The sequence below is a fragment of the Microplitis mediator genome, chromosome 1 (assembly GCF_029852145.1).
Source record: "Microplitis mediator isolate UGA2020A chromosome 1, iyMicMedi2.1, whole genome shotgun sequence".
NCBI lineage: Eukaryota > Metazoa > Arthropoda > Insecta > Hymenoptera > Braconidae > Microplitis > Microplitis mediator.
The window spans coordinates 18,040,825-18,053,753 of record NC_079969.1 but is presented as its reverse complement, the minus strand read 5'-3'; the positions used below and the strand labels follow the sequence as shown (position 1 = coordinate 18,053,753).

At 31.7% G+C, this 12,929-nt stretch overlaps 1 protein-coding gene across 1 annotated transcript in view; it reads left to right on the top strand.

Moving 5' to 3' along the window:
• LOC130672936 (uncharacterized) overlaps nucleotides 1–12,929 on the top strand; it is a 181,972-nt gene that overhangs the window by 33,302 nt on the left and 135,741 nt on the right. The gene's annotated exons all lie outside the window — the stretch shown is intronic.

Sequence of the window (12,929 nt, the reverse complement as noted above, 5' to 3'; positions counted from 1 at the left end):
GAGGCCTTGGGGCTGATATGAGCCACGTCACGTAGACATTGAGAGGGGGTGTTGGATAGTTAGCAATGCCTACGCTGTCGTAAGTGTGCTCTGTGTGCATGCTTGCACTTTACCCGTCGTCTAGTATATATATAGTTCAGTCTATCAAGGGCCTTACTTGATATTGCCACGTGCACGTCGTATTGTCGTTTACTAATTTACTATTAATTGTGTTACTGTTATTATAAATAAACTTAATCCAAACACGAATATTAATCCACTTATTTACAATAATTATATAAAAGTTTATATAGTTTTATGATTCTTATATATAAATTTCTATGGTCTTATAAGCAGGTTATGTTAAAGAAACTTGTAATTTGATATAAAACACAAATGTGATAAAATTTGATCATATTTGGTGCATTATTTATGTAGGATGAATCAATTTGATAATTTGATTTAAGTAATGCTATAGCTTGTTGAATACTTATAAGGGTAAAGCAGACTAGAGAAGCAGACGGCAATCAAGCGATCATCAAAGTTGAGCAGCATTGAGGTAGGACATTAGTTGGATGGGTGAACCCCTGGCAAAATAGCAGTTAACCGATAGATTTTTTTTTTTTTTATTCATGCATGATTATATACACTTATCCAAAAAATTAAAGGAACAAGAAAATTTTATAAATTTTTTAGTGATTTTTGGAAGGCTGTATTTCCGTGAAAAATGATCGTATCGAAAAAATTAAAAAAGCAAATTGAAGCTTGAAATCTCAAGTTCAAAGATCTTCCAGCAAAATATTTTTTTGAGCCACGGTTTTTGCGGAATCATAAAAAAAAGGTCGAGACAAAATTTTTCTAAATTTTTTGGTTTTGTTTTTTAAGTCTACGGGGCCGGGAAAAATTTTTTCAAAAAAACGAATTCATGCCTCGTTTAGGAAATTTATTTAGCTGCAATTTGCTTTTTTTTCGTTTCTCTGTACGAAAATTTGCTGCTGAGATATCAGCCTTCAAATGAAAAAGGATCCTTTTGTCTTTGATCATTGATATCTCAGCAAGTAATGGTCACACAATAATTTAAAAGGCAGTTTAATAAACTTAAATAAATTCCCTACAAGCTCCATTTTCGATTTTTTCCTCTTTACCTTAATGTACTGAATAACTAACGCAAAAATGAAAGAAAATAAAAAAAAAATTAATTTTTTCATTTTGGTAATGATTACACAAATTAAGGAACAAAACTTGTTCCTTTAATTGTTTTGTAAAACTTTGAGCAATCGGTCTGGACAAACGGTTCAATGGATCAATCTGAAAATATCCAGGGTTTTCGGGGACACATTTTTTTATCAATATTTGCAGAGTAGCGATGAGTTGACTAAAAAACCAGAAAATGGCCATTTTTTGTGGGTTTTTCAAATGGATATCAAGGATAAAAAAAAATTTTTTTTTGAAAAAATCGAAAATGGAGCTTGTAGGGAATTTATTTAAGTTTATTAAACTGCCCTTTAAATTACTGTGTGACCATTACTTGCTGAGATATCAATAATCAAAGACAAAAGGATCCTTTTTCATTTGAAGGCTGATATCTCAGCAGCAAATTGTCGTACAGAGAAACAAAAAAAAGCAAATTGTAGCTAAATAAATTTCCTAAACGAGGCATGAATTCGTTTTTTTGAAAAAATTTTTCCCGGCCCCGTAGACTTAAAAAACAAAACCAAAAAATTTAGAAAAATTTTGTCTCGACCTTTTTTTTATGATTCCGCAAAAACCGTGGCTCAAAAAAATATTTTGCTGGAAGATCTTTGAACTAGAGATTTCAAGCTTCAATTTGCTTTTTTGATTTTTTCGATACGATCATTTTTCACGAAAATACAGCCTTCCAAAAATCACTAAAAAATTTATAAAATTTTCTTGTTCCTTCAATTTTTTGGATAAGTGTATAATTGATTATATATCATCAGATCCTGCAAATTTTGAGTTCTGGTAATATATAAGTTATTGTATGTGTGATTAAGTAAAATCATTTTTTCCCGGGTATATATAACTTTATATGATTATATAAGATTATCTAAGATTTTATAAAGTCATATAAGTTTTTATAGGACCAATTTAATGGTAAGACTTTATATGATTTTATATGAGTCACTTTTATATGATTTATATGTGATCATATAAGAACTTTTTTTCCCGGGATAGCCAGTTTTTTTTATGAGATTTAATAAGACCTTTTCCACAGGGTTTCTCATACAGGTATGCTCATACACATATGTGTTTATATAGTCCTCTGCACTTCCTTAAAAGTTGATTGTAAGCTTATATTCACTAATATAGCTGGCTTAAATCTATACATTTTTCATATTCGTAAAAGTATTTCAAACTCACTGACTAATGAAAAAGATAAAACGAGGATGAGATCTTTTTTTTTTTATTACACAGAAAAAACAGTTAACTTGAATCAACGAACATATCCTTGATTCAAGAAATTTTTTTTTGATCGATTTGGAAAATAAAAATTTACTTGCCCCAAGTAAACAATTATCTTCAAATTATTATCTTAAATTAAAATTATTTTTTTAACGTCAACATATTTTTACACTTAAATCAAAAAATTTTCACTTGTTTCAAGAGTTTATATTTCTTAAAGTAAGAGGTATTTTTTTTGGAGCAAAATACATCATTTTTTTGTAGCAATATTGCATTTTTTTGGTTAAAAAAGATAAAATTTCTCGGAACAAGTACTATTCTTTTTACGTAAGTATTTTTGTATTCTCCGACCAAGAAAACAAAAGTTGCCTAAGCCAAGAGAAAAAATTTCTTGGGAGAAAAAATCGATATGGAGAAGGGGAAAGTCACCGGTGCTAGACAGCATCAGCGGGAGTAGTTCGGTGCTCGCCACGAGATCGCGCCTACGATTTGTAGTGTCCCTGGTAAGACATTTATTTCAGAAGTATTATATTCCAAATTTCATTACGATTTTGTTCGAGCACTCTTCTGTCATTTGACAGAATTACAAGTACCCTTTTGAATTGTACTATAGTATATCCTATAATACATCATAACTTTAATATTTAATATTAAAGTTTACTTGAAATTCAAGTCGTGAATAATTTTGCTCGGCAAAAAAAAAACAAAAAATTACGTTGCAGATTAAAAAAAAAAAAAAAAAGAATTAACACGTCAACCCGTCAGAGAGAGAATACATTTTTGACTATTAAGAAAAATTTAAGTCTTTATTGAAGAAGCAAACTTTTGGAGCAAGTCATTTTTTTTTCTTGGCCCAAGTATCTTTTATTTTCACTTAAGCAATTTATTTTTCGGAGCAAGAGAATTTTTTTCTTGGGCCAAGAGATTTTTTCTTGGCCCTAGGGGTTTTTTTTGTTCAAAACTTTGATTTTTTGGAGTAAGAATTTTTTTCCTTGGGGCAAGAAAAAGTTTTTTGGCCGAAGTTAAACTTTTTTTTGTTCAAAACGTTGATTTTTTGGCAAGAGATGACTTATTTTCTTTAACCAAGAATTTTTTTTCTTAAACCACGAAATTTTCAATTTCGCTTCAAAAATAAATTTGTTTTTAACAAGAGAATTTACTGTCTCGAACCAAAAAAAGTTTTTGAATCAAGCGTTTTACTTTTATTGAATCAAGAAAGAAAATTCGGAAGACAATATTATTCTTGAACCAAGTTAACTGTTTTTTCGGTGTAAACATCGTGGTTTCACAATTACTACGTTGCAGCAAATAAATCATAATACTATTTACTCCTAATATATTGATTTATAAAACGTTATTTAATCTTTTCTTCGAGATCGAAAATGCTATTACATGCAATCATTTTTTATGAGCTTTTCAAGATCTAACAAATAACGTTTTATTCTAGAGTTTAAAAGTTAATAATCAAAAATGATTTATGAAGAAGCGGCTTTTAAATTTTTATTTTCGATTATGTTCTCTAAAGTGCATGTATTGAAGCAAAAATCAATGTCAGTGATCAAAATCAAGATTTGAATAAGTTTTGACTTAGGTCAGAGCAATTATATATGGAATATCCGAGAAAAACATCAAAGACTGGGTTTTTTCAATTTTTTGCTGACAATATGTTTAAAACTAAGGAACAAGTTACATGAAATTATCTGATGGTCAAAAGAGACTCTATTGAAAAAGAGTTGGTATGATTTCAGACACATTTTAGCACATTATATTTTGATTTATCCGGAAAAAATAACATAAAATGTTATTTTTTTAACTTTTCAGCGCCGATATCTTTTGAACTAATCAACCGATTTTGACGTTTGAGGTAGCAATCGGCGCGTTTTATTAAGTTCTAGAGCTGATACGATTTTGGAATTGATCGGATGAGTCACTTCAAAGATAATCGAAAAAAAACCGTTTTTAATCATTTCTTTCGCCAACGATATCTCTCAAACAAAATGACCGATTGAGATGGTTGAGGTGGCATTCGACGCGGCTGATAAAGTTCTAGAGCTCATTAGATTTTGAAGTCGATAGTTCAAGTCGTTTCTGAGAAATCACTAAAAAACTAAAAAAAAAAAATTTTTTTTTTTCGTATTTCGCCAATATTTCCGAGTCTACTTGATCAAATGATCTGAAATTTTCAGGAAAGTTGGGGGCCAATAAGCTCTTTCGATTGCTACTTCAACCATCCAAATCGATTCATTAGTTAAAAAGTGACAAAGAGTTTACACACACACACACACACACACACACACACACACACATACGGTCGGACATCATTCTGAAAATAGACAGAATAGCTTCCTAGGACCTCAAAACGTCGACATCTGATGAAAACTCGACTTTCGAAAATCGGGGTGAAAACAATAACTCCCCAATTTTTCGAAAATCGTCGATTTTCTTAGCGGGAAGTTAAAAATCTTGTCTCAAGAAAATTTTTCTTCAACCAAGAAAATTTTCAGCGAGTGGAATGAAAACCGAAAATTTCTTGAACGAAGTGAAATAATTTCTTGAATTTCAAATCTTGAATTAAGAAAAAAAATTCTTAAGCCAATACATATGTCATACTCGTTCCAATAATAGAATTACTTATTTCAAAAACTTGCATTTCTTATTATAATAAACATTTTTCTTAACCGAAGTATGTTACTTACTTATACCAAGAAATAAAAATATTTAGTTCAAGAAAGTTATACACTTATTCAAAGAACTATGATGTTTTGAAACAATAAACGGTACGAACTCGAACTAAAAATAAAGGAAGTTGGTTTAAAAAATCTTAACTCTTAGTTTGAGTGTAGTGTACTTTCTCTGACCAATCACACAAAAAATCTCAAACCAAGATTACTAGAGTCTTAAGCCAAGATAGTTTTCTCTTGGATTCTCACTCATAGATGCTCCCTCCTTCGCATCCTAAGGAATGAATACTCCCCACTCTCTCTCTTTCTCACACTAGCGTAGCAAATGGATTTTGAGTCGACCTTTTTATTTTAAATAAATTAAAAATTAAATAACTAAATTATATTATTAAAATAAATTAATTAAATAATATTGAATAATTTCTCAATTTTTTTTGTAATTAAATTTGTTTTTTTGTTTTTAAAACTTTTTTATTTTTATGTCGAAATTCATTTATGAACGATTCATACGATCCGTTCAGTATTTTGGTAAAATGTCAAAACTATCATTTTTCTAAATTATTGGCATAACATTTGTAATATTAATTCTATGTTTAGGATCTAAAAATGTGACTGACCATAAGCCAGTATGGCTCAGTATATGTGGGCAAGGTAAACGTATTCTGACAAAGGCCGGGATGACTTAATTGGTAAAGCTCTCGCGTGGCGCCGAATCGATCTGGGTTCGATTCCTGGGTTAAGCGATAATTGTTTTTTCTCAATTTGTTTTAAATGTTTAACTTATTGCGACACTGGCCTATCCCTTATGAATGCTTTTGATGCAGTATTTATTTGCTTCACAGCATTGTTTGTAATATTTAAACAAAAAAAAAAAATTGTTCAACAGAGAAATGAAAAAAAAAATAAAATTTTTTAGCTCGATAAATTTATTTGCTTAATTAAAAAAATTAATTTCTTGGCTGAAACATTTTTTTGTTTCGAAAAAAAAAAACATTTCTTGGACCAAGAAAGTTTTTTCTTGGTATAAAAAATTTTTTTTCTTAGTACAAAAACTTTCTTTTTTTAGCTCAAGACACTGTTTCTTGACTCGATAAGGTAACATTAGTCTTTAGACGAGAAAAAAATTTCTCGAGTTAAGAACAAACTTTCTTGGCCCGAGAAAAATAATGCTTTAAACCTAGAACAAACTTTCTTGGGCCAAGAAAGTTTGTTCTTGGTTTAAAACATTATTTTTCATGGTTCAAAAACTTTTTCGTTTCAGCTCAAGACATTTTTTCTTGACTTAAAAACGTAACAATTTTCAGCCAAAAAAAAAATTTGTTGAATTAAAAAAAAATCTTCTCGAACCAAAAAAAAAAATTTTCGAAGTCATTTTATTTCTTGCTTCAAGATTTCCTTTTTTCTGTGTTCTCGTCAAATCGAATATTTCAAAATTTCGAATAATCCACATTATTTATAAGTTTTCGAATTATTGTAAATTTTCGAATAATTCGAAAATTTAAGAATGATTCGGAAAGGTTTTTACTATTAAAAAAAATACGAATAATTCGAAACTTTCCAAATTATTCGAACAATTTCGAGTACTTAGAAACTCCGAATCATTCGTAAATTCTCGAATTATTAAAAAATTTACGAATAATTCCAAAATTTTCTAAGGGACGGCTTAAAATTATAATAGTTTGAAGAAGAATTTAATTTTTTTTTATACCTCAGTCGAAGTTTATTACTGCTATCTCTTATAACCTCAAAGTTCTTTCGCGAGATCAATTTTTTTTTCTCAAGTGCTGTTAATTATATCTTTAAATTATTATTAAATTAATAACTAAAAAAAAAAAAAAATGAGTGAATCATTTTCATCTGATGAGTCCGTAGATGAAGAGGAAGTTTTGCAAAACTTCAATGAAGAAGCAGAATTAATCAGTAACAAAGATACGTTGCTAAAAAAGTCGGCTGATAGATATAATCTTGTTTATGACACTTCCAAAAAATGGCAGCTAGAAAACAAAGGTTCTCTGTCAATCTCCGATGAAAATAATTCAATTGTTTATTTTAAAGACTTGAGTGGAAGGTTAAAGCCATCTACTCTATGGAGGATTTGGTCAATGTTAAAAAAAACTTTGAACAATCTAATCAATATTAATATTAGTAAGTTTCAAAAATTAAAAGCTCTAGTCAAAAATAATTCTAAAGGCCACAAGCCAAAAAAATCGTTAGTATTTAAATGGCTAGTATTTATATTCACTTTTATGAATTACTGAATAATTTATATTTAATCAGTTTACACCTAAATTTATTATTATCATGATTTTCATTCATTTATTATTTTTGATATTTAAGGTTATTCTCATCTTTGGTGTCTGTGGAGCTTTGAGGTGTGATGAGCTAACTAAACTTGAATGTGGAGCATCTTGGTAATAAGTATATCGTTTTGGTCAACGATACACAAAATGATATGCCCCGCCAATTTATAATTGGAGGTCATTTCTATGGGATAGTCAACCAGTACATTTCTTCAATTCCTGATGATCAATTCACTGACAGATTTTTTATCCAGTTTCACAAAGGAAAATGTCAGCGTCAAGTTATCGGCAAAAATAAAATTGGAGAGATACCCCAATTGATAGCATGATATTTAAACTTGGAAAATCCGAAGTCTTACACCGGACATTATTTCGTCGAACGAGTGCAACGATATTGTCAAACTTGGGAGCGAGTACAACAATGCTGAAACAATTAGGTAGTTGGAAATCAACTAATATACATAGAACAAGGTAATTATTTTATTCATTCAATTACGTTTAGATATTTTCTATTATTTACGAATTCTTTAGTTACATGATAATTTAATACTCTGATACATATCAAAATAATACACGTTTTTAAGGTCTTACTTATAAATGGTTTACTTTTTACAGGATACGTCGAAAATTCTATGAAAAATAGAGAACAATGGTTTCAATGACGTCGTAATTAAGAATGAAAAAACAGAATCTACTCATACAAATCTTCACTGTGATAATTTTTCCGATGACTTTGTAATAGATGAAGACGAAACAGAATAATTTAAAATGACCAAGTTGACGTCGTTAGGGTATCTATTAATCCCAGGTGCGTCAGCTGTTGACCTTCCTTTATTTTATGCAATAAATTTTATTGACTCACCATGGTGGAGATTGTGGGCCCCATAATTCGGCCAAAGTAATCCCTTGATGCCTCTGAGTACGAACAAGACGACCTCTGAAGACCTGGTTTTTCCGTAAGGGCAAGTAATTCCAATTGATGGATCAAATCACCAGAGCTCGAAGGCTCAACAACCCACGAGCTTGAAAGCTCAACAACACATGAGCTCAACGGCTCAACAATACACGAACTCGAAGGCTCAACAACACATGAGCTCAACGGCTCAACAACACACGAGCTCGAAGGCTCAACAACACATGAGCTTGATGGCTCAACAAGAACTTCCTCAGATTGAATTCTCGGACAACTTTTGGTGAGGTCCGCGATGACACCTTGAATTACGCGACCGAGCTGTACTGCTCGTCCTGACCTCCTGCTTCATCGGCCTCGAGGCATAAAGGATGATATGATACGTGGTGAAGAAGCCCAAACTGCTGTTTAGCGCTCTGAGCAAAGGAAGAGTGGAACAGCTAGTAAGCGTTCGCTTCTTAAAGGTTCTTTAGAGAAAAGATTTGTATTAAGGTTAAATTTTAGGTTTTATTGATGACAGGAGAATCAGTCAGTTAATTAGTACAGAGTTTCGTGCTCTTTGAGATCTCGTGATTAACTGGCTGATTCTGCGGCTCGTCGACTAAGTACATTCATCAAAATGTTAACGTTGCACTCAGGTTTCTTATGAGAGAAATTTTGCGGCCGAGTCTCATGCATCCCGAGAGAGAAAAGTACAACGGGCCCAGGCTTGGCCCAAGTATGTAAAACCTTGGCCCAAGCTTGTAAGCCAGCCTTGGCCCAGCCGTGGTAGGACTCTGGAATGATAACATTGAGCCAGACCTGGTTGCTAGATCTGGCCAATGCTTGGTTGCCAGTCCTGGCCCTGACTTTTTTGCCAGACCTTGCACATGCCTCGAGAGAACGAATAAATTTAATTTTAAAAAAATTTTATTATTATTAACCTCGTAGAATTTATGATCATTACCGTTTAACCTGTCTAAAGGAGGTAAATGATGTGAAAAAAACTTGGTGAAAATTCTGCTGAGCTACTGGACGAACCTACTAATGTTGAACTGATACATTTATATGATCTACTTATTAAACCATAGGTATAGCCAAACTTGGGTAATTCTACCTTGGCCCAAGCCTGGCTTGCCATTGAATGGCCATGACAGAGGAACCCAGCCTTGGTCCTTGGGTAATCATTGTAATGGCCAAGGCTAAATTACCCAATCTTGGCCCAAGCCTGGGCGCCATCGGATGGCCAAGGCTAGGATACCTGGTCTTGGCCCAAGCCCGGGTAATCATTGTAACGGCCAGGACTGAGTACCCAATCTTGAGCCAAGCATGGGCCAATATAGATGTGACAAAGCTAGGTTCCCCAGTGCTGGGCCAAGTATGGCCCTGTTGTTCAACTCTGGCGGCTCCTGCATGGGTCGTCATCTGTTTAGACTATCCGCGAGCCACGGCGATTCTTTTATCGCAAGAGATTTCCGTTAAACTGTTGGCAGGGAAAAGGAATAATTTCGCCAACAAAGTAACAATTTATTGATTTATTTATCATTCTAAGAAGTGTCGATCCATTTATTCATCCATTTTGGCGAATAAATAATTCAAGACTTCAAAAAAAAATTCTCAAAATTTGTTTTTTAAATAATTAAAACCAGAACGTAACAACTGTGTTATTTATTTTATTCAAAACTAAATAGGAATATAAATATAAAAATAAATATAGTTTTTAGATTATAATTATCATTTTATTCTTTTTACGATGTTGTTATGTCCGACTATTAATTATTTAATATTTGGTTTGCGTGGATTAGGCGTTCGGACTAACCAATGCAATTTTCGGCTCAAATGTTTAGTTCGAGCCTTATTTTATTTTAAGGGATACGTTTCGATGTGAATCTTCCTTTAATTCCAGTTTATATTTAAATAGAGGTATCTTTCTAAATATATGAATATACTATATGTTAATCGATACATACAATTGTGAAATTATGGCTTCCTTATTTCCGCCTAAGTTTGAGGCTGATTGAAATTTGGTTATTGAGTCGAGAAAGAGAAAATAGCCACTTATGAATTTCTTACCTTTGCGCTAATAATTTTTTTCTTTGATTATTTTTTCTGCTGGGATACTCCTTCGCTGTAAATCTCGGGACCCCTGAATGTGTTCTCTCGCTGTGAACCCTTGAATTGATTGCCGTCTCTCTCGTACAACCGATCTTCGAGTGAGGGTAGGATGTTAATACTAACTAACTTATTTTAATTAATCAAACACAAAAATTGTTTTCACTTTGGTTTTTCCTTTATTTTACTTTTTAACTTTAATCTTTAGTAAAAATAAAATGCCTTTGTTTTTCTTGAGAGAAAATAGAGATGATACTCTTTAAAGGATCGTATCTTTATTTTTGAACGTTTATTACACTTTTAGTATACACTGAGATTTTTCTGTTTTTCTATGTTTTTAATTTTTTGTTTTATAGGAATAATATTCCTTTAATTTTCCTTATAGGAAATAGAGATGATACTCTTTTAAATGAGCGTATTTTTAATTTTAAACATGTATTCACTTTTTATTACAATAATTAGTATCTCAATATTATTGCACTAGACAATGCAATTAAGCACTAAACTAACAACTCACAACCGATAACACTATTATTTTCGGAAACTTTTATTCTTTTCCTTGTATTATATTTTTTTTTCTTCGCTATGCGGCTTCATAAATTGATTTCTTTAAGCTGTATATTTTTAAGTATTTTTCCACTGATATAACTTTTTCTTTACTTTGTTTTCTTTGTATATTTGTTATAAAAATATAGTGTATATATTTATTTTATTTGTTTTGTAATTTTATTTCCTGAATAAAATAATTTGAGAAATTTTTGTAAGGATACTGCTGTACCTAATTGCGACTTTTCGCTGAAATTAATCAACTGATAACCGAAAAGCAAACCGGTGCTCGGTAGAGTAAGTTGCTCTTCGAAATTTTTAACGCTGCAACCATGGGGGTCCAAGTTTGGAAAAGAGGGGGTTTTCTGGTGAGGTGCATCGTTTAAGATGTCCCGTTGACGCAAATCAATTTAAGTCAATGCTTGTTGTGAGTGTTACCACGCATTAGAATAATTGTTGTAAAAAGTAAGTGGGGAACTTAAGAAGGATAAGGGAATGAAAAACAGAAGAAAGAAATCTGTTATGACGTTCTGTATCGCTCAATTGAACCCACCCTGGTTTCTCTTATGAGAAAACGGAATATTTATTCCCTAGGAGTGTTCAACATGAGTTTGAAAAAGTTTGCGAAGTCGGACATAACAATGGTAACATTGTAATTTTTGTAATCATTTTTAATCCGAAAAGTCTTTGTTGAAATTACAATGTTGAATAGTAAAAAATGTAACCTGCGTAGCAAACTTTAAAATAAGATATTTAAAAATTGATGCTAATGGAAGTACAGTCCGCGATTACGATGTTAACATCGTAAATTTTAGTGGAATTTCCTTTCCGTGTATGAAGATATAAATCATTTTTAGTTATTTTGCTATTAAATTAAAATTAAATTTTTTATCGCATATTCTCTTTGACGCATCAGAAATCCAGCTTTAAATCTATTTCATCCATTAGAAAACCTCAAAAATGTTTTATTAATAAAACGGAATTTTAAAACCAAGTAGATGTAAAAATAAATGAAAAAATTTTTAGAATCATTATAAAGTAAAATAAATAAAAGAATTACGATTTACAAATAAAATACCCTCTGTAACTATTTCGCGAATGTCAGGAATGTAGCAAATTACTATGGAAAAGCTAAAAGGAGGAAAAAAAAATAATATCTCAGGGATCACGCTTGCTTGTTCGCAATATACACAGCAAGTCCAGGTGGGATTATCGAATTACCCCTAGAGATCAAATTTTCCGTTCCTTTGATATCATTATTGAGTACCTTTGCACCCCTGAAAGTATTGCACGTTCCGCGCATTTTGAAATTCGGATTTTTCCCTTCTCTATCATCCTCTATTCGTGTTCATCAAGTTCATTCTTGATAGTGGTTACTAGAATATATCCTACGCCAGTGATACACCAATATGTATGTATAAAAGGTAACTAAAGAGAACTAGTAGCAGCGGGAGATGGTGCGAAAAGAGAGAAACGAATCACAATGTTGAGCACGTCTCGTTCGCCACAGATTGACTCCACGAAAACAGTTATTCTCAGATTCAAGGGGTCTGCAGCACATTGATAAGCCACCGGCTCATAATAAGTTACAACAAGCCGATGCATCCTTTGAACACTAAACCTATAAGTTATCTACCTAACAAAGTTATCTAGTATGGCGGAAGTAAATTACAAAAAACGTTTCTACGTGCAATTTTGACAAATTAAACTTCACGGGCGTGTTCCCCATGGCTTAAGTAAAAGATACTCAACGCATAATGCACTTTCCTTATACTTCATCTATATAAATCATCTTCATTCAGTTCATCATTTTATCAAGCAAGGTTCTCCCATAAATTTTTACCTAAACTATAAATATATGTAAGTAAGCACATATTAGTTGTAATTCATTTTTATTTTTAAATAATTACTATTTCTATTATAAAAGTATGCTTTTCTCGAGTTAAATGTACGATGTATTCAATGGCTGCATTTCGATCATAAAGTGAATTTAAGATA